This window comes from Mus caroli, unplaced genomic scaffold (assembly GCF_978045245.1).
Source record: "Mus caroli unplaced genomic scaffold, Mus_caroli_1 scaffold_1, whole genome shotgun sequence".
NCBI lineage: Eukaryota > Metazoa > Chordata > Mammalia > Rodentia > Muridae > Mus > Mus caroli.
In genome coordinates this window covers 59199464-59224223 of record NW_028227256.1, presented here as the reverse complement: position 1 = coordinate 59224223, position 24760 = coordinate 59199464, and the positions used below count along the sequence as shown (strand labels likewise).

The 24760-nt window shown below is 40.2% G+C and overlaps 1 protein-coding gene and 1 long non-coding RNA gene across 3 annotated transcripts in view; one reads left to right on the top strand and one right to left on the bottom strand.

Annotated features, from left to right (window-relative positions):
- Pard3b (par-3 family cell polarity regulator beta) overlaps nt 1-24760 on the bottom strand; it is a 1032172-nt gene that overhangs the window by 311945 nt on the left and 695467 nt on the right. The gene's annotated exons all lie outside the window — the stretch shown is intronic.
- On the top strand, nt 914-24453 carry LOC147006052 (uncharacterized). Its single transcript, XR_015047114.1, has 3 exons — nt 914-1180; nt 1951-2244; nt 22541-24453. It is a non-coding gene; the product is annotated as an uncharacterized LOC147006052 (long non-coding RNA).

Genomic DNA, 24760 nt, shown 5'->3' with positions numbered 1-24760 from the left:
AGCTATGCTTTACTTTCTAATTATTGAAAGAAATTATAAACAAAACACACAAAGCTTTTCTAAAAAACACACATGTACATAGACACACACACAGGGGAACACTTGCTTCACTGCTGATAGTCTTTTAAAAAGCAGCTATTTTTGTTATTTTAAAATCAACTTCTGAACAAACAATAGGCCATGTTTTTGTAGCCTCTGCCGTGTTCTGGATAAGAACTTTAGAAGGGGCTTGTGATGCATCATTAAATAGTTTCCTCCATCATCGAAGAGCTGAGTTATTGGCACTGGAAATAGCCATGGGGGGAAAAATAAATGTTTATGATGATTTAAAAGACCAATTATAAGCTTCTGCCTTATTCCTTACTCAGCATCCTGCACGGTGTGTAAAAATGATAATGAAAAAACATACTACATTGGAAATTTTAGCTGGGCCGAATGTCAGTTTTCAGTTACACTTAAAGAATAGAAAACATTAGGATACCATTAAGGGTTGCAGAGTAATGGAGGCAGAACAGGATTGTTTTCTATTATTATTATTACTGCCATTAATGGGTCAGAGCCTTCCAAGGGAGTAAAACTGGGGACAATTCAGACACTTTCAATAGAGCATTAACTCTTTCAGGTCAAAAGGGGCCCATTTAGTGGACTGCTGCAGCCATTTAATAAATAGTCCCCTCGTGGCCCGAAAGAATTTATCTCCTGCCTGAAGAGTCTTGCTTAAGAATTTGTACGGTCTCTATTCTATTCCCACAATATTCTGGTAAGAGAAAAGGTTAATTTGCAGATAATTATTTAGGGAGGGAGGGAATATTTTTTAAAGCCGAAAAACAAAAACAACCCGTCACAATGCATCAGTTGCTGAGTTCATATCTGGCATGGATAATGAGCTCAGTGAAGTAACAAAATTAGGCTGAGAAATTAGAGGCCTGCGATGGAACGATTTTCTTTCAAGGGAGGTGGCTGGTAAAATACCTTTTCCCCTTTTGTTCATTTTGTGCAGTTTGTATGAGACTAACTACAGCTAATCCTGTCTCTTTTCAAAAGTTAATGTCAGCTACTAGAATGCTCTGCTTTCTTGACTTAATTGCATAGCTTAACCTCTGACATAACCTTTGAATTCACACCATGACAGCCCAACCTTATAGAAAGTTTTTCTAGAAATCTGAGAAACTTCCCCAAGGTAAGGACTGCTTTCGCTCTCGTGGGTGCAGAGGGAACACTCTGAGAAGATCACCACGTGGAAGCAGCTGCTGAGGGTAGGGAGGGCAGGGGGCCTGCTGGGAATGCTGGGAAGAGGGAATTAGCCTCCTATCTGGTTAAGTTTGAAGTTGGAGGCCCCACAGTCTGATGTACGCGACACTGCTGAACTGTCCACTTAAAACTACAACAGTAGAATTTATGTTATGTATAGCTCACTACAGTTAAAATGCAGATTTTCAAGTCAAATGAGTGCTTATTTTAAAAGACACAGTATAGAATATCGATCAGACAGCAATTTGGATTAAAAAAAAAAAAGTCCAAGTCTATTTTTATTCAGGTGAGGCTGTGGGAGAGAGAAGAGTGCAAACCCTTTATTGCTGTTTAGTTAGTTCGCAAGAACTAAATTAATAAGAATTCCTGGATTCATGCTAGACACAAGTCTCTGGCCATAGTGATGTAAGTGCTCTGGGCTCTTACTTACTGAGGGCTCTGGGTTTTGTATGGAGAGAAGAAAGTGATTTTAGCAATGCAGGACCTATACCTAAGTGAGTTCAGGAAACTTTTAAAAAGTGTTCGATTGTATTAATTGAGCAAAGTAACAAGCTTTACTATAAGAGCTTTATATATGTCTATATTATATTTTAATGATAGCCATCTCTTCTCTTAATCTCTGACACCCTTTATTCTCTTTATCATGTCTTCATTCCTAATAATCCTCCTTAACTTCCATGCCCTTCCTTCTTTTAAAAGGATTTTCTTTTGAGGAAAATACAGGAGAGTCACCTTCCTGAGTCTGGGCTATCTTGCTTAATACAGCGACCTCCGGCCATCCATTTCCTTGCAAAACGTTTCATTTCATCCTTCCTTTTGTGCAAATAAAATTATATTATAGATACACACCACACTTTCTTCTCCACGCATCCACTGATGGTCGCAGAGACTCTTCCACAGCTTGGCTGCTACTGTGAACAGCACTGTGAGAAATGGACCAGCAAGGGCTCCTGGAAGCTGATTTGGATGCTTTGGGCAACATACCCCAGACTGGTATAGCTGGACCACGTGCTTGTTGTAGTTTTAGTATTTTAAGAAATCTTTATCCATAGTGCTTTCTATCCTGATTTGATTAATTTACATCTCACCAGTCAGGGACAAAGATTCCTTTCCCGAGCTCTACAGCCTCACCAACAATGCTGTAGTTTGTTTCATGATGACAGTTATTTCAACTGCTCTAGCAATTCTTTGTCTCAGAAAAATGGTAAAATTCTGATGTTGTTTTAACTGGCACTGTATCCCAATCATTAAGGAAGTCTCTTGCTTAGAATTAAGAAACATGAGTTGGGTGATTTGGGAAAATAGTTTAACAGCAAAAACAACACAACACAAAACAAATCCAAATGTTTTGTTTTGCTTATCCAAGTCACTGGGATACCTTAAAATTTATCATTGGGGATGAAAGTGGGGAGATCTAGAAGGTGAAGTAAAAAGAAAAACCAAGTCCAGTCATTACATTTGGGTTATACTCCTCTACAAAGAAACACAAAATACAGCTTGAAGGGGGGGGGGGATCTTCTCACTCAGCATTTCTTTATTATGCATATTTTTACATAAATTATTTCAGTGTGAGTTTTTGCATTTCTCTCTTGGCTTTTTTTTTTTCTTTTTTCTCTCTCTTGTGCTGAAATGATAATTCGTTGCTTGTATAACTTCACTAATTCCACATTAGAGTTTTGCGGCATGATCAAATAAAAAGAGGTCTAGGGGTCAAGAAAAGAAAATTTGTTTAAACAAACATCTTTGATGATTACAAGATGGATGGGGAATTTCTCCACAGTGCCCCAGCGCGCTGGTGTGCTGAAGCTACTGGTATACGTGGATTAAAGCCAGAAGCCTCGCAAGGAGGATTAATTTCATTTGTTTCTAACCCCATGATAAACATTCTCACATACTCATATGCATTTCAAGAGTAGTCCTTTATGGTCCTTTCCTTCCTCTCTTTATTTCACAGAAAAATAGGCCCTTTTAAGTACATACTATGTAGCCCAGAAGTTCATCATCACTGGGTCATTTGAAAAATGTAAAAAGTTTTGATTTTCTTGTTAAGACAAAATAGTTACCTGTCCTCAGAGGACCGATGGGGACATCTTCAGGAAGTTAAGCTTGACATGCCAGAGTAAGACTTTCTTAGCTACTGTACCAGCCATCTACAGTATACTGTGCGTATTTTTCTACAGTAGCCCAGAGGGAACACTAGATTTGTTTATTAACCTTTCAGAGATAAACAGTATGCCTAGGACTTCTAGAACTTTTACACTTCGGAGAATGTGTAAAAGTTCCCGGAGTTGGTCCCATGGTCCACCTTGCTCTTTGATCATGTGGTGTTCTGATTCCTATTCACAGACAGTATTCTATAACCATGAACCTAAGTAAATGCTTTTCTCACATAACCAATCTGATTTGTTCTCTCCCTGGGCGAGTCCCTTCTGTCCTGTGCCTGTCAGTGCCATCCTGAACCCCTACACCTTCCAAATTGTCTCTGGCTTCACTTTGGCCATTCCCTTTTCCCCTGCAGCAGCCCAGCAGCTACTCTTAATTTAAGAAGCCCTAAATATTGTTGCCGGCAGTGACAGAAGAGCACAGAGACTGGTGGAGCTCAACTAATAAAAAGGCTTTCACGGCATTTCAGCCGTTGCTCATAAGTAAAGTTAAAATTTATGGCTTTTAAAATACTGGATCCAGAAGAGGTCAAGTTAAATGGCTGCCAGTAATAAAAGGAATCAATACCCCATAGCATCTTGAAACAGCCAGCAAACTAAATAAACACTTCATCCAAATCCACTTGGCCCCAAATTAAAAGAACATAAAATACTGTATTTATTTGGTTTGTTCCACATCTACCAAGATCTTGCTTCTTTAGCTCTTAACAGATCCTACCTAAGACAAGTATCAAAAGTTGGTTAGCCAAGTGGCAATTACAGGATACGTTAAGGCTCTGGGTAATTAACAACGTGTTCAATTTATCTGGGAGCCACTTGTAGATTGCTGCAAATATACATAGGGATGTGGGCAGGGACCTACAACAGGCTTTCTGATGCTTGGTATGAAGCAAAACTGGTATCCAATATCCTCTGAGAACCAATGTCACGCTCTAGGACAAGGGGGAAAATTGTTTTTCAATAATTCCTTTTTCCCAGGCTGAACTATGAAACTTAGTCTAGATTTTGCAATGAAAGTTAAACTACTTGCAAGTATAAATAAAACCACAAGGCTAACAACAACTGCACTGCATTGAGAAGAAAAAAAATCGCAGAAAACTGAAAACAGGATAAACCAGGTTTATCACTTTGATTTTTTTTTTCCCTCCCGTCACTTAAAATCATTTGAGGCACAGAAATAGCATTTGCTCTTTTGGTGACAACTAGTTTGTTAATCTGTTGATGCTACTTTTCTGTTTCTAAATCCATGCATGGGGAGGAGTCATGCTTGTATTTTGTCCTGAAGTCATCTTTGTTCCTGACAGGTATTATATGAGAGCTATTATGTTGAAAAGAGGCCACTGACATTTGTCCCTGAGAAGAAATCCTAACACAAAGGAACTCTTTGCCTCTTTCTGATAGCTTATGGCTCAGAAATTTAAATGCATTTGTGCTATCTCTGCTTCAGTATGAAGTATGACCCTGAATAAAAATAAGTGATCAGAAATAAGGAGAGCGCAGGCAAAATGGACAGACTTATTTTCTGGAGCTCTGAGCTGTGCTTTGGCCCCCCACTGGGGATAATAGTGCAGTTTAGGGACATGGAGTTGTGGTCAGAAACACTGGAGAGGATAGTTCCCAGAATTCATTGCTTTGGTTTGCTACTATTTGAAGATGGAGACAGTTCCTTAAGTCTGGGCTCCTGGTATGAGAGTGGTGGCCTGGACTGAGACTGAATTGACCTCATCCTCACAGGGTGCCCAGCCTTTCTTGAAGATGCTCACAGAGAGCATCCCAGAGTTCTAGAATTTCAAACTGAATGGAGGCAATTCCAAGGTCCAAATTTCATATATAAATACAAACAGATAATTTAAAAAGAAATTCTGTCTTTAATCCCAGCACTCGGGAGGCAGAGGCAGGCAGATTTCTGAGTTCGAGGCCAGCCTGGTCTACAAAGTGAGTTCCAGGACAGGCAGGGCTGCACAGAGAAACCCTGTCTTGAAAAAAAAAAGAAAGGAAGAAAGGGAGAAAGGGAGAAAGGGAGAAAGGGAGAAAGGGAGAAAGGGAGAAAGAGAGAGAGAGAGAGAGAGAGAGAGAGAGAGAGAGAGAGAGAGAGAGAGAGAGAGAAAGAAAGAAAGAAAGAAAGAAAGAAAGAAAGAAAGAAAGAAAGAAAGAAAGAAAGAAAGAAAAAAATTTCCAACTGGTAAGTCATCATCTCACTTGCTATTTGGACACAATGACATTTTAATGACATCATTGGGGAATTGTGGCAAATATCCATACTCACAAGAGAATCAACTGAGATGTAGAAAAACAGAGAAAGAAAAAGCTGGTGTCAGATTAGATACACAAAAACAACTAACCCTTCATGAGTTAGATCATATCCAAAGCAATGAATGGCAGAAAGACAGGTAGGTACTGTTCTAGCAATGGAAGCTTACAGAAACTGTAGTCTCTGATGTTGGACTAGAGAGGAAATGAGGGATTCCAAATGTAAGCAGCTTTGGCAAGAGAGAGTGTGTGGTCACAATACCACTCACTGGGCAGTTTTTATGTAACCCAGAGAGGAATTTGAGGGCTGAGTGACTTTAATTATTTGAGAACAAATAATTATTTTACAAAGTTTGCTTGATTCCTGAATTCTAGACTAGAATTAAATGGATGTTTGATGAGGAAGGAGATGAGTTATTCTATGACAGGCAAGTTTGAGAAAAATCATTTGTTGTGCAAGAGGCACAGCTCAGTCTGAAGGGCTGCTTAGCAGTTGTGCCGTTCATTTCTCAATAAGTTACTAAAGCCTACCCCACAGCAGCCCCCCCCCCCAAACAACAAATCTTCCATTTTAAGGAGTTCCCCTCCTTCTCATAGCCTGAACATTTTTAGTGGCTTTCTCTCTTCTTAGGATGAAGATGGCTCCTGCTGCTGCGTTATGTCCATGGGACCCATCTTAGCCTATCAGCTGCACTCCTTCTTCAGACATCATCTTTGGCTCTCTCATATAAGCCTTCCAACTTCCATCCTGTTCTACTGTCCAGTTGGGGAAGCTGATAGTGTTATCACAACGGTGTCCTTTCTCTTTGGGATCTGTGTTCTTTGCCATCTGGTTTCCATCCCTGAGACTTCCCTAATGCTCCAAGGTCACCGAATGCCTCCTAATTGCCAGAACCAATAACCTTCTCTCGGTCCTTATTTTGTTTGATCTCTGTACAGCACTGGGTACCTCTGCTTCACCCCTTGTATGTGAAATCCTATCCTCCCTTTGCAGCTGACCATTGCACTACCTGGCTCTTTTCAAACTATGCCCACTCCTTCCCAGTTTCCTCTCCCAGTGCTGTTTTCTGTCTCCCAAAATAAGCCTTCTTCAGGGTTTAGCCTTTAGTTACATCACATACAGTCCTTATTCTCTTTCTTGTCCCAGCATCTGTGTCAAGGGTTGTTGATCACATGATTAAATTACCCTTCCAGGGCTCCCTGTTGGGAATGGCTTTGGGAAAAATAGTACAAACTCTAGAGGATGGCTCACAAAGTCCTTGAGGCTCTTTTGTCCTGCCAGCCTCTCCTCTTCCTGTGTTCTGTGTATATACACTCTTCTTAGTTTAGCTTCTCTTCTGAGTCTCTGCATATTCTAGCTCTAAGACTCTCTCCTCTCTTAGTCACTGGCAACCTGGTACACATTTCCTTAGACATGATTTCTCCAGGAAGCCATTCCTCACAGTTTTAGTCAGAAAAGAAAGAGAGGAAAAGAAAGCAGGTTGATTGCTCAGTCCCACTACCATAATGTAGTGATGACTAGCATGTATCAGGTAGCTGGGTACCTCAGGATATTTGTGAGTGTAATCTTTTCTACAACTCTTGGTGACAAGTGCTGCTATAACTGTCATCCTATGGAAGAGAAAGCTTAAATGTCATGCCAAGGCTACACAGCTCACAAGCAATTGAGCTAGAATTTGAAACCAAGTATTTTGCTTCCAGTTTTCATACCTAAAAAACACAAATGACAGCATCATTTCTTTTTATCCATTGCTAGAATGTATATTGGCCTTTCTTACTAAAACTTAAGCTTTTTGAAGGTAGGGATGCATCATGGTCACCTCTGTTTCAATGCCCTCAATGCCTAGCAAAGTAGACAATCAGGAATTTGTCTTTTGATTGAGTCTCCCTGACCTCAGGCCAGAAGAGTCATCTTTCGTGATTCTTTTTTTTTTTTTTTTTTTTTTTTTTTTTTTTTTTTTTTATATTTTTATTACATATTTTCCTCAATTACATTTCCAATACTATCCCAAAAGTCCGGTTGGGACATCTTCTGGATATATGCCCAGGAGAGGTATTGCTGGATCCTCCGGTAGTACTATGTCCAATTTTCTGAGGAACCGCCAGACTGATTTCCAGAGTGGTTGTACAAGCTTGCAATCCCACCAACAATGGAGGGGTGTTCCTCTTTCTCCACATCCTCGCCAGCATCTGCTGTCACCTGAATTTTTGATCTTAGCCATTCTGACTGGTGTGAGGTGGAATCTCAGGGTTGTTTTGATTTGCATTTCCCTGATGATTAAGGATGTTGAACATTTTTTCAGGTGCTTCTCTGCCATTCGGTATTCCTCAGGTGAGAATTCTTTGTTCAGTTCTGAGCCCCATTTTTTAATGGGGTTATTTGACTTTCTGGAGTCCACCTTCTTGAGTTCTTTATATATATTGGATATTAGTCCCTTATCTGATTTAGGATAGGTGAAGATCCTTTCCCAATCTGTTGGTGGTTTTTTTGTCTTATTGATGGTGTCTTTAGCCTTGCAGAAGCTTTGTAGTTTCATGAGGTCCCACTTGTCAATTCTCGATCTTACAGCACAAGCCATTACTGTTCTATTCAGGAATTTTTCCCCTGTGCCCATATCTTCAAGGCTTTTCCCCACTTTCTCCTCTATAAGTTTCAGTGTCTCTGGTTTTATGTGAAGTTCCTTGATCCACTTAGACTTGACCTTAGTACAAGGAGATAGGAATGGATCGATTCGCATTCTTCTACATGTTAACAACCAGTTGTGCCAGCACCATTTGTTGAAAATGCTGTCTTTCTTCCACTGGATGTTTTTAGCTCCCTTGTCGAAGATCAAGTGACCGTAGGTGTGTGGGTTCATTTCTGGGTCTTCAATTCTATTCCATTGGTCTATTTGTCTGTCACTATACCAGTACCATGCAGTTTTTATCACAATTGCTCTGTAGTAGAGCTTTAGGTCCGGCATGGTGATTCCACCAGAGGTTCTTTTATCCTTGAGAAGAGTTTTTGCTATCCTAGGTTTTTTGTTATTCCAGATGAATTTGCAGATTGCACTTTCTAATTCGTTGAAGAATTGATTTGGAATTTTGATGGGGATTGCATTGAATCTGTAGATTGCTTTTGGCAAGATAGCCATTTTTACAATGTTGATCCTGCCAATCCATGAGCATGGGATATCTTTCCATCTTCTGAGATCTTCTATAATTTCTTTCTTCAGAGACTTGAAGTTTTTATTATACAGATCTTTCACTTCCTTAGTTAGAGTCACGCCAAGATATTTTATATTATTTGTGACTATTGAGAAGGGTGTTGTTTCCCTAATTTCTTTCTCAGCCTGTTTATTCTTTGTGTAGAGAAAGGCCATTGATTTGTTTGAGTTAATTTTATATCCAGCTACTTCACCGAAGCTGTTTATCAGGCTTAGGAGTTCTCTGGTGGAATTTTTAGGGTCACTTATATATACTATCATATCATCTGCAAAAAGTGATATTTTGACTTCATCTTTTCCAATTTGTATCCCTTTGATCTCCTTTTGTTGTCGAATTGCTCTGGCTAGGACTTCAAGTACAATGTTGAATAGGTATGGAGAAAGTGGACAGCCTTGTCTAGTCCCTGATTTTAGAGGGATTGCTTCAAGCTTCTCACCATTTACTTTGATGTTGGCTACTGGTTTGCTGTAGATTGCTTTTATCATGTTTAGGTATGGGCCTTGAATTCCTGATCTTTCCAAGACTTTTATCATGAATGGGTGTTGGATCTTGTCAAATGCTTTTTCCGCATCTAAGGAGATGACCATGTGGTTTTTGTCTTTGAGTTTGTTTATATACTGGATTACGTTGATGGATTTCCGTATATTGAACCATCCCTGCATCCCTGGGATGAAACCTACTTGGTCAGGATGGATGATTGTTTTGATGTGTTCTTGGATTCGGTTAGCAAGAACTTTATTGAGGATTTTTGCATCAATATTCATAAGGGATATTGGTCTGAAGTTTTCTATCTTTGTTGGGTCTTTTTGTGGTTTAGGTATCAGAGTAATTGTGGCTTCATAGAATGAGTTGGGTAGAGTACCTTCTGTTTCTATTTTGTGGAATAGTTTGTGAAGAACTGGGATTAGATCTTCTTTGAAGGTCTGATAGAACTCTGCACTAAACCCATCTGGTCCTGGGCTTTTTTTAGTTGGGAGACTATTAATGACTGCTTCTATTTCTTTGGGGGATATAGGGCTGTTTAGATCATTAACCTGATCTTGATTCAACTTTGGTACCTGGTATCTGTCTAGGAACTTCTCCATTTCATCCAGGTTCTCCAGTTTTGTTGAGTATAGCCTTTGGTAGAAGGATCTGATGGTGTTTTGGATGTCTTCAGGATCTGTTGTTATGTCTCCTTTTTCATTTCTGATTTTGTTAATTAGGATGCTTTCCCTGTGCCCTCTAGTGAGTCTGGCTAAGGGTTTATCTATCTTGTTGATTTTCTCAAAGAACCAGCTCCTTGATTGGTTGATTCTTTGAATAGTTTTTCTTGTTTCCACTTGGTTGATTTCACCCCTGAGTTTGATTATTTCCTGCTGTCTACTCCTCTTGGGTGAATTTGCTTCCTTTTGTTCTAGTGCTTTTAGGTGTGTTGTCAAGCTGCTAATGTGTGCTCTCTCTAGTTTCCTTTTGGAGGCACTCAGAGCTATGAGTTTTCCTCTTAAAAATGCTTTCATTGCGTCCCATAAGTTTGGGTATGTTGTGGCTTCATTTTCATTGAACTCTAAAAAGTCCTTAATTTCTTTCTTTATTCCTTCCTTGACCAAGGTATCATTGAGAAGAGTGTTGTTCAGTTTCCACGTGAAGGTTGGCTTTCTATTATTTATTTTGTTATTGAAGATCAGCCTTAGTCCATGGTGATCTGATAGGATGCATGGGACAATTTCAATATTTTTATATCTGTTGAGGCCTGTTTTGTGACCAATTATGTGGTCAATTTTGGAGAAGGTACCATGAGGTGCTGAGAAGAAGGTATATCCTTTTGTTTTAGGATAGAATGTTCTGTAGATATCTGCCAGATCCATTTGATTCATAATTTCTCTTAGTTTCACTGTGTCCCTGTTTAGTTTCTGTTTCCATGATCTGTCCATTGGTGAAAGTGGTGTGTTGAAGTCTCCCACTATTATTGTATGAGGTGCAATGTGTGCTTTGAGCTTTACTAAAGTTTCTTTAATGAATGTGGCTGCCTTTGTATTTGGAGCATAGATATTCAGGATTGATAGTTCCTCTTGGAGGATTTTACCTTTGATGAGTATGAAGTGTCCCTCCCTGTCTTTTTTAATGACTTTGGGTTGGAAGTCAATCTTATCAGATATTAGAATGGCTACTCCAGCTTGTTTCTTCATGCCATTTGCTTGGAAAATTGTTTTCCAGCCTCTCATTCTGAGGTAGTGTCTATCCTTTTCTCTGAGATGAGTTTCCTGTAAGCAGCAAAATGTTGGGTCTTGTTTGTGTAGCCAGTTTGTTAGTCTATGTCTTTTTATCGGGGAGTTGAGTCCATTGATATTAAGAGATATTAAGGAAAAGTAATTGTTGTTTCCTGTTATTTTTGATGTTAAAGTTGGCATTTTGTTCTTGTGGCTGTCTTCTTTTAGGTTTGTTGAGGGATTACCTTCTTGTTGTTTCTAGGGCGTGGTTCCTGTCCTTGTATTGGTTTTTTTCTGTTATTATCCTTTGAAGGGCTGGATTCGTGGAGAGATAATGTGTGAATTTGGTTTTGTCGTGGAATACTTTGGTTTCTCCATCTATGTTAATTGAGAGTTTGGCTGGGTATAGTAGCCTGGGCTGGAATTTGTGTTCTTTTAGTGTCTGTATAACATCTGTCCAGGATCTTCTGGCTTTCATAGTCTCTGGTGAAAAGTCTGGTGTAATTCTGATAGGCTTGCCTTTATATGTTATTTGGCCTTTTTCTCTTACTGCTTTTAGTATTCTATCTTTATTTAGAGCATTTGTTGCTCTGATTATTATGTGTCGGGAGGTATTTCTTTTCTGGTCCAGTCTATTTGGAGTTCTGTAGGCTTCTTGTATGTTCATGGGCATCTCTTTCTTTAGATTTGGGAAGTTTTCTTCTATAATTTTGTTGAAGATGTTTGCTGGTCCTTTGAGTTGAAAATCTTCATTCTCATCCACTCCTATTATCCGTAGGTTTGGTCTTCTCATTATGTCCTGTATTTCTTGGATGTTTTGAGTTAGGATCTTTTTGCATTTTACATTTTCCTTGATTGTTGTGCCGATGTTCTCTATGGAATCTTCTGCACCTGAGATTCTCTCTTCCATCTCTTGTATTCTGTTGCTGATGCTGGTATCTATGGTTCCAGATTTCTTTCCTAAGGTTTCTATCTCCAGTGTTGCCTCATTTTGGGTTTTCTTTATTGTGTCTACTTCCCTTTTTAGGTCTAGTATGGTTTTGTTCATTTCCATCATCTGTTTGGATGTGTTTTCCTGTTTTTCTGTAAGGACTTCTACCTGTTTGATTATGTTATCATGTTTTTCTTTAAGGATTTGTAACTCTTTAGCAGTGTTCTCCTGCAATTCTTTAAGGGATTTTTGTGCTTCCTCTTTATTGTCTTCTGCCTTTTTAGCAGTGTTCTCCTGCATTTCTTTAAGTGTGTTATTAAAGTCCTTCTTGAAGTCCTCTATCATCATCAGGAGATATGCTTTTAAATCCGTGTCTAGCTTTTCCGGTGTGTTGGGGTGCCCTGGACTGGGCGAAGTGGGGGTGCTGGGTTCTGATGATGGTGAGTGGTCTTGGTTTCTGTTAGTAAGATTATTACGTTTACCTTTCGCCATCTGGTAATCTCTGGGGTTAGTTGTTATCGTCACTATTTAAAGATTGGAGCAGAAGCTGTGTTCCACTCACCAGCAGTCTCTAAATCCTGCGGCGGGGGTCGTGGGTAGCTGACGGTACCCCGGTGCTGGTCCAGCCGGAAGAGGCCTGTGGCCCTACTCAGGCCGTTTTTCTGCTTCCCTAACTAATGCAGTCTCTGGTCCCGCGTGCAATTGGATTGGAGCAGAAGCTGTGTTCCACTCTCCAGAAGTCTTAAGATCCTGTGGTGGGTGTTGTGGGTAGCTGGTGAGTGTCAGCCGACCCTGCGCCCCAGCTGCCCCGGTGCTTTTCTGACCGGAAGAGGGTTGTGGCCCTATGTAGGCCGGATTTCTCTCTCCCCAACCAGAGCAGTCTCAGGTCCTGCGTGATTGGACTGGAGCAGAAGCTGTGTTCCACTCACCAGCAGTCCCAAAATCCTGCGGCGGGGGTCGTGGGTAGCTGGCGGGTGTCAGGCAACCCTGCGCTCCCGCTACCCCGGCGCTGATCCAGCCGGATGAGGCCTGTGGTCCTACTCAGGCCGGTTTCTGCTTCCCTAACTAATGCAGTCTCAGGTCCCGAGCAATTGGATTGGAGCAGAAGCTGTGCTCCACTCACCAGAAGTCTTAAGATCCTGTGGCGGGTGTTGTGGGTAGCTGGCGAGTGTCAGCAGACCCTGCGCCCCAGCTGCCCAGGTGCTTTTCTGACCGGAAGAGGGTTGTGGCCCTATGTAGGCCGGATTTCTCTCTCCCCAACCAGAGCAGTCTCAGGTCCCGCGTGATTGGACTGGAGCAGAAGCTGTGTTCCACTCACCAGCAGTCCCAAAATCCTGCGGCGGGGGTCGTGGGTAGCTGGTGGGTGTCAGGCAACCCTGCGCTCCCGCTACCCCGGCGCTGATCTGGCCGGATGAGGCCTGTGGTCCTACTCAGGCCGGTTTTCTGCTTCCCTAACTAATGCAGTCTCAGGTCCCGCGCAATTGGATTGGAGCAGAAGCTGTGTTCCACTCACCAGCAGTCCCAAAATCCTGCGGCGGGGGTCGTGGGTAGCTGGCGGGTGTCAGGCAACCCTGTGCTCCTGCTACCCCGGCGCTGATCCTGCCGGATGAGGCCTGTGGTCCTACTCAGGCCGGTTTTCTGCTTCCCTAACTAATGCAGTCTCAGGTCCCGCACAATTGGATTGGAGCAGAAGCTGTGTTCCACTCACCAGCAGTCCCAAAATCCTGCGGCGGGGGTCGTGGGTAGCTGGCGGGTGTCAGGCAACCCTGCGCTCCCGCTACCCCGGCGCTGATCCAGCCGGATGAGGCCTGTGGTCCTACCATCTTTCGTGATTCTTACTGATGGCATGGATTCTTACAGATGTGGATCCCAGTTGCTGAAAATATGTGGCTTACTCCAGCCTGATAACTAACACGTATGAGGCCGACCTCAGTGTCACAAGTTGCTAGATGCACTACATCGATTGCTCCATGCGTTCACCTGTGACTGACATGTTATTACCCGTATTTTTAAGGCAAAGAAGCCAAGGCCTAGAACAGATAAGGGTCACACAAGAGCCAACTGTGGAGTCAGCTTTCAAACTTGGTCAGTCCGACAGCAGGTCCATTGGGGAAGCAAGTTCTGTAATGGTCAGAGTCCCCCAGGGCCTCGCATCTAATAGAGTTCCCGCTTACAGGCTTCTGTGAGGGTATTGATGAACTGGCTGCAAGGCACACTCTGCGTTCTTCTGACTGTCTCAGAACCAATGTTCTTGAACAGTTCCAAGGGCCATTGGCATGCCGCCCCTCACTCTCAAACACCTTGTCCTTACTATCAGATTTCTTCTTCCCTCAAGTCCTCCACAGTTGTGCATGCTGGGCTCTTTTGTCCTCTTTAGAATCCTTTCCAGAGAGCCTTTTCTAATGGAAGCTTTTCATGAGTCTATTTTTCTTTCTATCTACCAAGGATGAATAAGAGAAGGAAAATACTGCAAATGTAGCATAAATATCAAGGAAGGGAGGTTTTCAAGAGTCAGAGGATACATTTTCTCCCTGGGTTGTCTGCCAAGGACGTCCTAGCATGCAATACCTGCTGGCTCACTACAAAGGGAAGAAAAGGCAGAGGAGGCTGCTGGGTGCTTCCTTCTTCATTTCTACTGCACCACATGCTTTCAAAAATTATTTCCTTGTATCAACATATACATCACATATATATGAATGTTTATATATTATATATGTTTAATAGATTTATATATTCATATTTATATACATATGTTCATATATATGTGTATATATGTATATATATATTCCATTATATTTATACATTTTTCAGGAGAAAGAGAAAATCTTTATAAAGGTAACAACACCCTTAGTTGCCTGAGCTGGCTCTCGTAGTATGTTGCTCAGACTAAAGAGTCAGGAGATCATGAATACTCCTGAGATCCACCATGCTGTCTGTTCTCCATCACTGCCAACAGCATGCCTGTAACCATTAGCGTAGGTGTAGTGTGAGTTCACATCTGAACAGCTGTACTGATACCAAACGATCCCGGCTAAACCCTCTCTTGTTCAGGTACCAAATGAAGTTTATAATCAACAGCTATGTACAGAGGAGAAAACAGAGCCCAGGGTTAAAACAACATTCCTCCTGCTTTCTGTGGTGCTCTGAAGCCAGCCGTGTTTGTAGGGAGAGCTAAAGGAGCAAGCAGACCTAACTTTTATTGCTTTAAAGCCTTGCAGTAAGGCTCATGAACTTGTATTCCATGACCTCACTTCAGTGCTCTTTTCACAGACTGATTTCTCTTTCCATTACTTTCTTTCTCTCTACACCAACTGTTAATTTTACCTTCATGGCCTGCTAGATGAAAAGGTTTCTCTAATCTGTAAAATTCAAGGAACCTCTCTCCCCCCCCCCTCCTTTTCAATGGGGAATAGAAAGAAGGCCGACAGTGGCCCTGGGTTGACTTGTGACAGTCTGTCGTTCATCATTCACTTTCTTCCCAGACCTGCTGTGGTCACCCTGCACTCTGTAAACAGTTCTCACATTCCTTCTCTTAGGCTTAGACACACATTCAAAAAGTACACAAGCAGTCGGGAGCCCAGAAACAAGAAGAAAATACAGATGAGCATTTTGAAGCCTTGTGGCACTCTCTAATGAAAGAGAATAACAATCAAGACTGATTACATGGGAATTGTCAGATGAAAAAGCATTTTGTGAAGTGACAATTCTGTGTTTTATCATACATTTTTGAGAACTTTAAAATTCGGAAGACAGTCTAAGATGTGCCTGTCACAGAGAGCTTGTTAAGGAGCCAGGAGAGGTAGGTGCTCTGTCCTCTGTGAAGGTAGACAAGTTCTCAAGAGGTCTTAAAAGTTGCACGATGAACTACACATTGCTGGTTGACAACAGACACTGGAATTAATAATTGAAAGAAAAACAAAAACTACACCAACGCAGATTTCCAAATGATTTTAGATAGAAATTAAGTGGAATTGGGTGTTATAAAGTCGCCATTGTGTAAAGGGAAGAACACAGGAGAGGAGCAGTAATGAGAAGCAAGTGTGAGATGCCCTGTGCTTGCTTCATAGTGGCAAGTTCAGGCTAAAAGCAAGACGGTAGGGTTTCCCTTTGTCACATTAAAACGACTGCACCACAAGTCCCCAGAAATGCTTGAAGAATGTAGTGTTGCCTTTATTTTCCAGGGATAAGTCAACCAACCAATTGCACCTACAAAGTTCCCTGGTTTAGAGTATGAACTATGTGCTAATGTCAAAATGCTATGGTGAAAAAGATATGAATATATCATGTTCCTAGTCTCCTTTCTCTCTTATAGTAAAAAAAAAGATTCAGATTTCCCAAGGCATTAAACTATTTGTAGAAACTAAAGGCAATGTTAACTTGTCTAAAACCTAATTCATGTGGGAAGAAAAAGTTTGTTAATTAAGTGATATTTCTTCAAATATAGATGATCTGGGATAACACACACTCAGAAGTTAATCCTCTGATATTCAAAAAAGGAATCAGAGTAACTACACATACACAAGTGGTTGTACAGTGTTCAACCCCTAGGCACTGTTCATACGACTCATATGCTGCCTATGTAACTCCTGCTACCTTTCCCGTTTACATCGCTTAGTGGGCTTGTTAGTGACACAAATTCAAAATGAGATCTGTGTGTATGTGTTTGTGTGTGTGTACAGGCATGTGTGTGTGTGCATTCGTGTGTTCACATGGAGATGCCATGACGAGCATGAGAAATTTTTGCAGAGGTGGTTTTATCTTTCTCCCCTGTGGGCTCTGGGGATTGAATTCCAGTCCTCAGACTTGGCAGCAAGCACCTGTACCCTCTGAACCATCTCGCTGGACCCAGAGGTAAGTTACAACAGTGTAATTGCTTTTTCAATGTATTAACAATGTTAGTTACCCCAGCTTCAGACTACAGCGTAAGCATAAGCATTGGCTATGAACTGAGTGGTTTACATAACACACAGTAGGAATTTAACAGGCATATGATTAATAAACATGTGACTGATTGATGGAAGTAGAGTGAACAAGCGGAGTGTGCTCTTGATGCAACATCACAGCATTTAAACACAACATTAAGACTTGATTTAGGAGGAGTTAGCAAACTCTTGGGCAAATCCACTTTATATTTTGCTCAATAGTTCTTCTCTTGATTCATTCCAAATTGAGAGCCCTGGCTCCCTGGTAGATGATCCCTTACATAATGGCCTACATGCTTTATATCCTTTGTGAAGGGAATCTGGGCCAACAACATGAAAGGCTCTCCATGGAAGCTGGCCTGACTGGACACAGGGAACTCAAATTTGCCCCGCCTTGACATCGCTTAGCCAGAGGAAGTTCACCTTCCATTAATAAAAGAGTGAACACCGTCCTCTGGGTGACCGTGCAGATGATAAGTCACAGATACATTCCCATGGTAACGAATTCAGAATGCTCACACTTGGTAACTGAGAGTAGCTTTATATGTAATGAAAAGTTAGTTCAAACTGTTAAAGTGAAAATTTAGGTTAAGGGAAAACATTGAAGCAATCAACACAATTTAATTTAATATTCATTAAATTCCTGCGATGTGTGTGTTAGTTGCTGCTCAGAGAACACTGAACTGGTTTACAGCTCGTTTTCAGGGTCTGCATTGTGAAACTATGTGATTTCCAATTACTTCAGGCATTTTAAGTTAAATTCAGGGGGAGGAACTAAGATGAAACAAAGGGGAGAAATTCTGAGTTAGCTCGCACATCTGTCGTGGCAACTTGTCTACCCAAATTCCCTTTCCATTTTATTTTCCTAACAAAAATCCTGATTTTGTTTGGTGACGCAGTGAGCTAAACAGTCTTTATCTCCTTGTATATCTGTGATGGGTTTGGATAATCCAACATGTTACAGATTATCCATACCAGGTTATAGGTTTAGGTAAGCAAATAGGCAAGCAGCCTTGGAGATTATATTTCTGGAAAGTTCCTTCTTCAGATACATGAGCAGAACATTTAATGGTGTTTACATCCTTCACCTTTCCTATATTCTCTACTTCCCTGGCTGACTCAGAGAAAGAGAGAGGTCATTTTAGTAACATGGAATTTGGATCTACATGCTCTGGGTGGAGGAACAGGATGCAAAGAGATATTATTGTGCCTTCATGGTGCAATTACATGGCAATACAAATGCGGGCCCGGTGGCTTCATTCCTTGTGACAGCTGAGGAAGGAAATCCTCTTTGGTAAAATCACTGTCACCTACTACCCACAACTCATAGCCAAATGCTTTCCAATTATTAAATGATGACTGATACCTTTTATGGTTCTTGGGTAAATATATTAAATACTATACATTTTAACAACTGTTAAACAACTATTTTTTACTTAACGCATATGAATATGATTATGGAAATGATGTTGATTTTATCTGATAAAGAACTAAGAAAATGTTTGAAAAGGTGGTAAATATATATGCCATCGTTAACTTGAAAGATCAGGCTGATTTTACTAGATCTAAACTTTTCCTTTTATTCATCAAATGTGGTGGCAACAACAACAACAGAAAAACCTAATCATACCGCAGAACCTAATTATGATATTGACATGTAGGAAATTTAAGATAATGTGACTTGAAGTCTGACATTACCTTTCAAAAATAATGTGGTGGCATCAGTAGATGCTGACACCAGAGTTTGCAGTCTGCATATCCTGACTGTATCTGGGGACTTTGAAGGAGAAGGTAGGAAATGACATTGGGGATTGATGCCATTAACAAATATCAAAATGATATTAGCAACTAAAGCTGGCATGCTTTCTAAGAGTGACTATTTCTACTTTGTATTGAAATTATGCCTATGTGGATTACACAGGTTATTTGACATGTAGAATAGAAATTTATGTATGCTTGTACATATGTTATACTTGCATATTTAGGAATGACCAACAGTAAAATGAAGTCACTTTTCTTAGTGAATGAATTCCTCCAAACAAGTGCTGAAAGAATGCTTTGTATTCAACCACAGCAGCAAATGCTGGGCACCAGGCTCTCATATATTCTCAGGTGACTGGGGGCCCTGCGGCAATCTCACAGCGTGCTAAGGCATGACTGTGAATTATTTTGCTGGAAGTGTGCCCTGAACAAGATTCACCTTTTGAAATCTTTGGGACTATGCTTCTCCTTTGCTTGTTGGGAATATACAGAACTCTTTAGTAAAGTAATCCAGCTACAGATGAGCTGTGGTGAATACTGCAACAGAAACAGGTAAGATAGAATGGACATTAAAGTTTATACAGTGTTTATAAGTTAATAATTGACACTTATTATTATTATTATTATTATTATTATCATGTGTATCATAGAAGTCAGTTACATCTAACCCACTCCAATTCCAGGGATGTCAACACACTCCCCTTCCTTTCTTTTTTCTACCTGAATAGAAGAAAGAAACCAAAATGACTCAGTCTTTGCTGCTAGGATTGTCACTTCCCATGGCATGAGAATCTGGAATGTTTCTTACAAATCCACACTTTGAATGCTTGGTTCCAGTTTGTGGAGTTATTTTAAAGGCCATGAAGTCATCAGGGCCTAAGTCCTGGTTAGCAGGAAACAGTTCACGGGGCAGGATTTCGAAGGTCCTACCTGCCCCTGTTTCTATCTAATCGTTGCTTCTTGTTCCACACTGTGTGAGGATGCTTTATTCTACCCTTGACTTCCACAGAGCTTCTCTTCCATTTCTTCTACCCCATGATGGGTTGCAGTTCCCTTGAAGGCATCAGTCCTAAGAAAGCTTTCTTCTCTCAAGTTGCTTCTGTGGGGTACTTTGTCTCAGCAATACAAAAAAGTTAAAATTGCAGCCTTTTGTGGGAAGACCTTAGCATGTACTTGTATGTTCATAGCATCATATGATGAGAGAAATAAGCTCAGAGGAAATCTCTTCTTCCTCCCAGATAGTTAGTGACTCTTTCTAGATACCTATGGAAGAACTATAGATGTTATAGAAGAAATGTACATCCTAATCTCTTAATGTTACCAATAGTAGGGCTTTCTGTTACCTATAACCTATGTATACCCAACTGACAAAAATGTCACAAATTAATTTACTACTCTATTTAGGCCATTATTGTTTGTGGATTCAGAAGATTACTCCCCTTAAGACTGAAGTAATTATTTATTCCACTTGAAGGGGAAAAAATGTACCTTTCATTCTGATATTGGTGAACAGGACATTAATAAACATGTAAAGAGAAATTCTTAGAAAATAAAGTCTATGGCACCTCCCAATAGTGGAGAAGCATGCAGAGATCTCTGAGAATATTCATATCCCCAGGCTTGCTCACATTGCTAAAGTGCCATTTAAGCTTCAGTTTGTTCTTGCAAGTGAGGTTTTTTTTTCAATTTATTCATTTTACATCTTGCTCACTATTCCCCTCCCAGTTACCCCCTCCCACAATCCTGCCCCCATTCCAACTCTCCTTCTCCTCTGAGAAGCTGGGGCCCCCTGGGTATCACCCCATCCTGGCACATCAAGTCTCTGCTGGACTAGGTACATCCTCTCCCACTGCAGCCAGACAAGGTAGTCTAGCTAGAAGAATATATCCTACGGGCAGTCAACAGCTTTTGGGATAGTCCCGCGCTCCATTTGTTTGGAGTCCACATGAAGACTTGGGTGCACATCATATGTGCAGAGGGCCTAGATCCAGCCCATGCTATTTCTGATGGCTGAGATGACCATTCCAGTTCAGTGGGAAATCACTAATTGTATCTTGTCACCAGTAATGCATTTTTGTTTGACTGGTATGAGTGTGTGATTGTTGAGGCTTAGGGGCTCATTTGTCCTGGGAGTACTTGAAAAAAAAATCAATGAATATAAATTCCTGGACATAAAGTTCTTAGAAATATTAACAAGTTACTGACATTCCCTCCTTTCTCTCTTGTTTTTTTTTTTAATTTTTAAAATTTTTATTATCTACGAACTTATGCAGAAACATAAATCTAAGCCGAAATTAGGAGACAATTTGTAACTCTTTTACTCAATTATGAGTATGTCATTGCTATCAAAGTGTTAACTACCAAAATGTTTTAAGATACCCAAGAAACTTTTAATTATTGAGAACTTGACCAAAAATTTATTTTAAAATTACGTTTCTGTTTAGGTGGAAACTTACTCTATCTGAAGTCAGATATATAAATCTAAGGGTTTTAAACAACATGTGCATTTGTGAGATTAAAGTGACATAGTTTCAAATCAATAATGTTTTTTTACTATAAACTTCAAAATCCCAATGCCACCATTTACAGAGTAAACACTAAGTGTTCTGGCTTCAGAGGGTTTTGAAAAATAGATGAAGTATATTTCTCTTATTCACACTTGCTTGATAGTTTGTACTTGAGTATATCTTCTATTCAAGATTAGAATAGTTTCTCCCATTTTAAGAATTCTAGTCTAGTCTAAAGCCTTTTCTAAGGCATGTTCACATCACCTCATTAGAGAACTTGTTCAATGAGGCAATTGTGTCTCTTTATTCTTGTTCCAGTGGCCAATGCACAAACCTTTTCTCATTTTGACAGGTTTTCTTGCTTTAATGCTTGCTGTTGTCTTTCAAAGAACCTTACTTTGTCCTGGTGAAAAAGTCTTAGAAGTAAAAAAATATTTAATGTTTATTGCTTTCTTTCTTTTTTTTTAAACTTTCTACAAATTACATGCTCCTGACAGCAATGATGTTACAGTACTCCCCACCCCATTGCAAAGCTCCTGTTTCTGTGATTTTAAAATCAATGTTCTCTCTTGTACCTCCCCAATAGATTTTTAACATTCAGGAAAATGCTGTATCTTAAGTAGTATTTTGGACCCTGAAGCTGCAGTGAACCTTTCTTAGCCTTTGCTCTGAGCTGCTACATTTCTTTTGTTCAGTGTCAGAATCCAATTCATTTTCAGGTTGATACTCATTTTTCTACTAACATGTTGGAAAAGAGTGTTTTCAGGGAGCAGTCACAGGACTCGAGCTTATGGGGTCTGTCTCTGTGCTCATGCCCTTATACTAAGGCACGTTTGTCACGGGATCCCATGACACAGCTCCTGGTTTACTTTGTCATCAAATCCCTGATGGTCAGCATGTCTCTCTTTGGCACAGTATTAATGAGTTCTTGCAGTCCACTCTGAAGCATTCTGGTGTCAGCATTCCTTCTCACTGGAAAAGGCATGTGGGTGAATGATAGCTATGTTCGCAGGGACTCACTCACTAAAGGCCCTGGGATGAGAGCTGGACGGCAATCTAGCTTTAAAAAAGTTTGATCAATAACGAACAGACTTGGTGCCATATAAAATATGGAAGCAGCCCTTTTTTTATTACAGTATTAAGAAAACCATCCTTCCTCTGGTTTGGAGATTAGATTACTTATCTTGAATGTCTGAGGTTCTTTATGATGCCCTGAGAATCCTATCTTCTTAAAGCCAGGGTCAGGATGGAAGAATATGTTTACAATAGCAAGACACTAAAATTTTATATATTTTTATTTACTGTTATCATTTGTCTGATGTATTTACTCAACATTCAGCCTTCTTTCTTCTCTCTACAGGAAGCCGGCTACTAAACTGGAATGAACGCAGCTGATGTAAATTACAATGTGAGCAAAGTTACCTCATAGGACAGCAGAATCATTAAAATTAGGTCATACCATGACATTTGCATGGCATTTCTGCTTCTGAGCTCGCTTTGCTGTCCCTGCTGTCTAGAATGCTTCCCAATCTTTTCTATAGTGATCCAAATCCATCCAATCCATCCAAGCTCAAGCCAAATCCCTCCTTGATGAACATAGCTCCCATGTCTGTCTCTAAGCCCCAATGCCCGCTTCTGTGTTACACAATCTGGCACTTCTATTTTAGAGTTTATATTTACAAATGACTTGTCTCAACTGTTGCGTCTGTATAACTTTTGCCCTTTCTGAAAACAATACACTGCCTATGTTAAAATATTGTCCTAGCCTCGTGGTATCTTATATAAGAATCAGAAATCACTCTTTCATCTTTCAGATTGAAAGAGCACACACACACACACACACACACACACACACACACACATCTGAAAAGAGTGTTGCTATCAGAACTGGCTGAAATGGAGACACTGCATGAGATCATTATAAAAACAAAAACAAAAGAAAGAGAGGTTCAGAGCAATTTATTCCAAATATGATGGAATTTATGAGAAGATGAAGTTTATAAACCTAACATATATACATCTTTAATTTCAAAATGGGTTAGATGAGACAGAGTTTTAAAGTTAAAATCAGAAATGAATAGAAAAGAAACAGATCTCTGGAAATACAACTATAGATAAACCTAAATTTTGTGGGAGGAATGCTTTTGCCTTTGTTAATGCCATTAAGATTGATCATAAGATTGTTGAAATGCTGCTAATAGCTCTGCCTCTAAGTACACTTCAAGAACAAGCTGGAAAAATGACATGTTTCTCCAAAAACCCACCCATACACTTTAACCTGACTCAGAAAATATGTCTAAGATCTATACATTGACAAAGAGAACATGGCCATTTTCCATCACTTCTTTATTCCCTTGAAGATAATGGCTGAGACAAGACCAAGTGTTGAAGAGATTTTACTTTGACTTATGAAGAGGAGAGGTAGCTTAAATTTGCTCAAGCCAAAATCCTGTTCAATGAAAGAGGAAGAGAGAAGAATAGCAGAAAGATGGAGAGGGGCATGGGATGGGTTAGAACAAAGCAGCAGGGATCACAGTAACTGTGTTACCATTGTGTGCTTACTGTGGCTGAGGCATCAAAAAATCTCACTCTCATGCTCCCTCCATGCTGTGTGCTAGCACATGTGCTGGCAGTGCAATTAGTGAATATCCATCTTCTATAACTCCTAATGGGACCCCATGGTTACACTTTTGATATATAATATTTATGTAGCATAAGGGTCTAGAAAACAGAATTCATATTTTTATATATAGTATACTGTTGACATCTCAAGACTGTTGTGGATAGTCCCGGGACTAATTATATTTGATGTTAATTCTGTTCTTCTGTGAGTGGCTTTGAACAAGAAATGAGTCAGCACTCAAGTGACTTCCTGTAAACCTGCTTCCCACCTTAATTTGTAAAATAAAGGAGAGCTGATGATTGGGCAGAAAAAAGGGAAGTTGGAGCAGTGGAAAGAGAAAAAAATAGAAGGAGGTTTGAGAGAGAGGGAATGCAGAGGAGGAGGAAGAAGAAGAAAAGCGAAGCTGAAGCACATGGCCTGGAGAAACCGAAAGTTCTAAGGGGTCTCATAAGCTGTGGAAGATGGTAGTGGGTAGTGTAGCTGTAGATCTGCCCAGTCTAGGTACGCAGCATGTAATCATATTAACTGTGCTGTGTTTTCATTGTCGGGGCGTATTTGGGAGGAGATTTACTGCAACACAAGACTATTTCTTAAATCAGCATTTCATCTATAACTGTAAACAGGTTTTCTTTCACTTTACTTTTTTTTTTCCCTAGGTTCCATGAACCGTCTATGTCCAGTTAAAAGTTGCCAAATTCTATGTCAGTGGCCAGCATTTGACTAGAGGTTTTTTGTTTTTTTGGTTTATTTTCTCCCTGAGAAACCCCTGTGTCTGAGAAACAAGAAATCAATAACCACTCAAAATTACTGCTTATCTCTTGAAGTGGTAGTATGGAAGGCAAAGTATATTTGGATAAAGAGCTGTGTATTTTCAAAGATCTTGTAGCATAATCACATAATAAAGAAACATGTAAATTTTCTGCACTTTTCCTGGTAAGTCTTTTCAATGCTTTATCA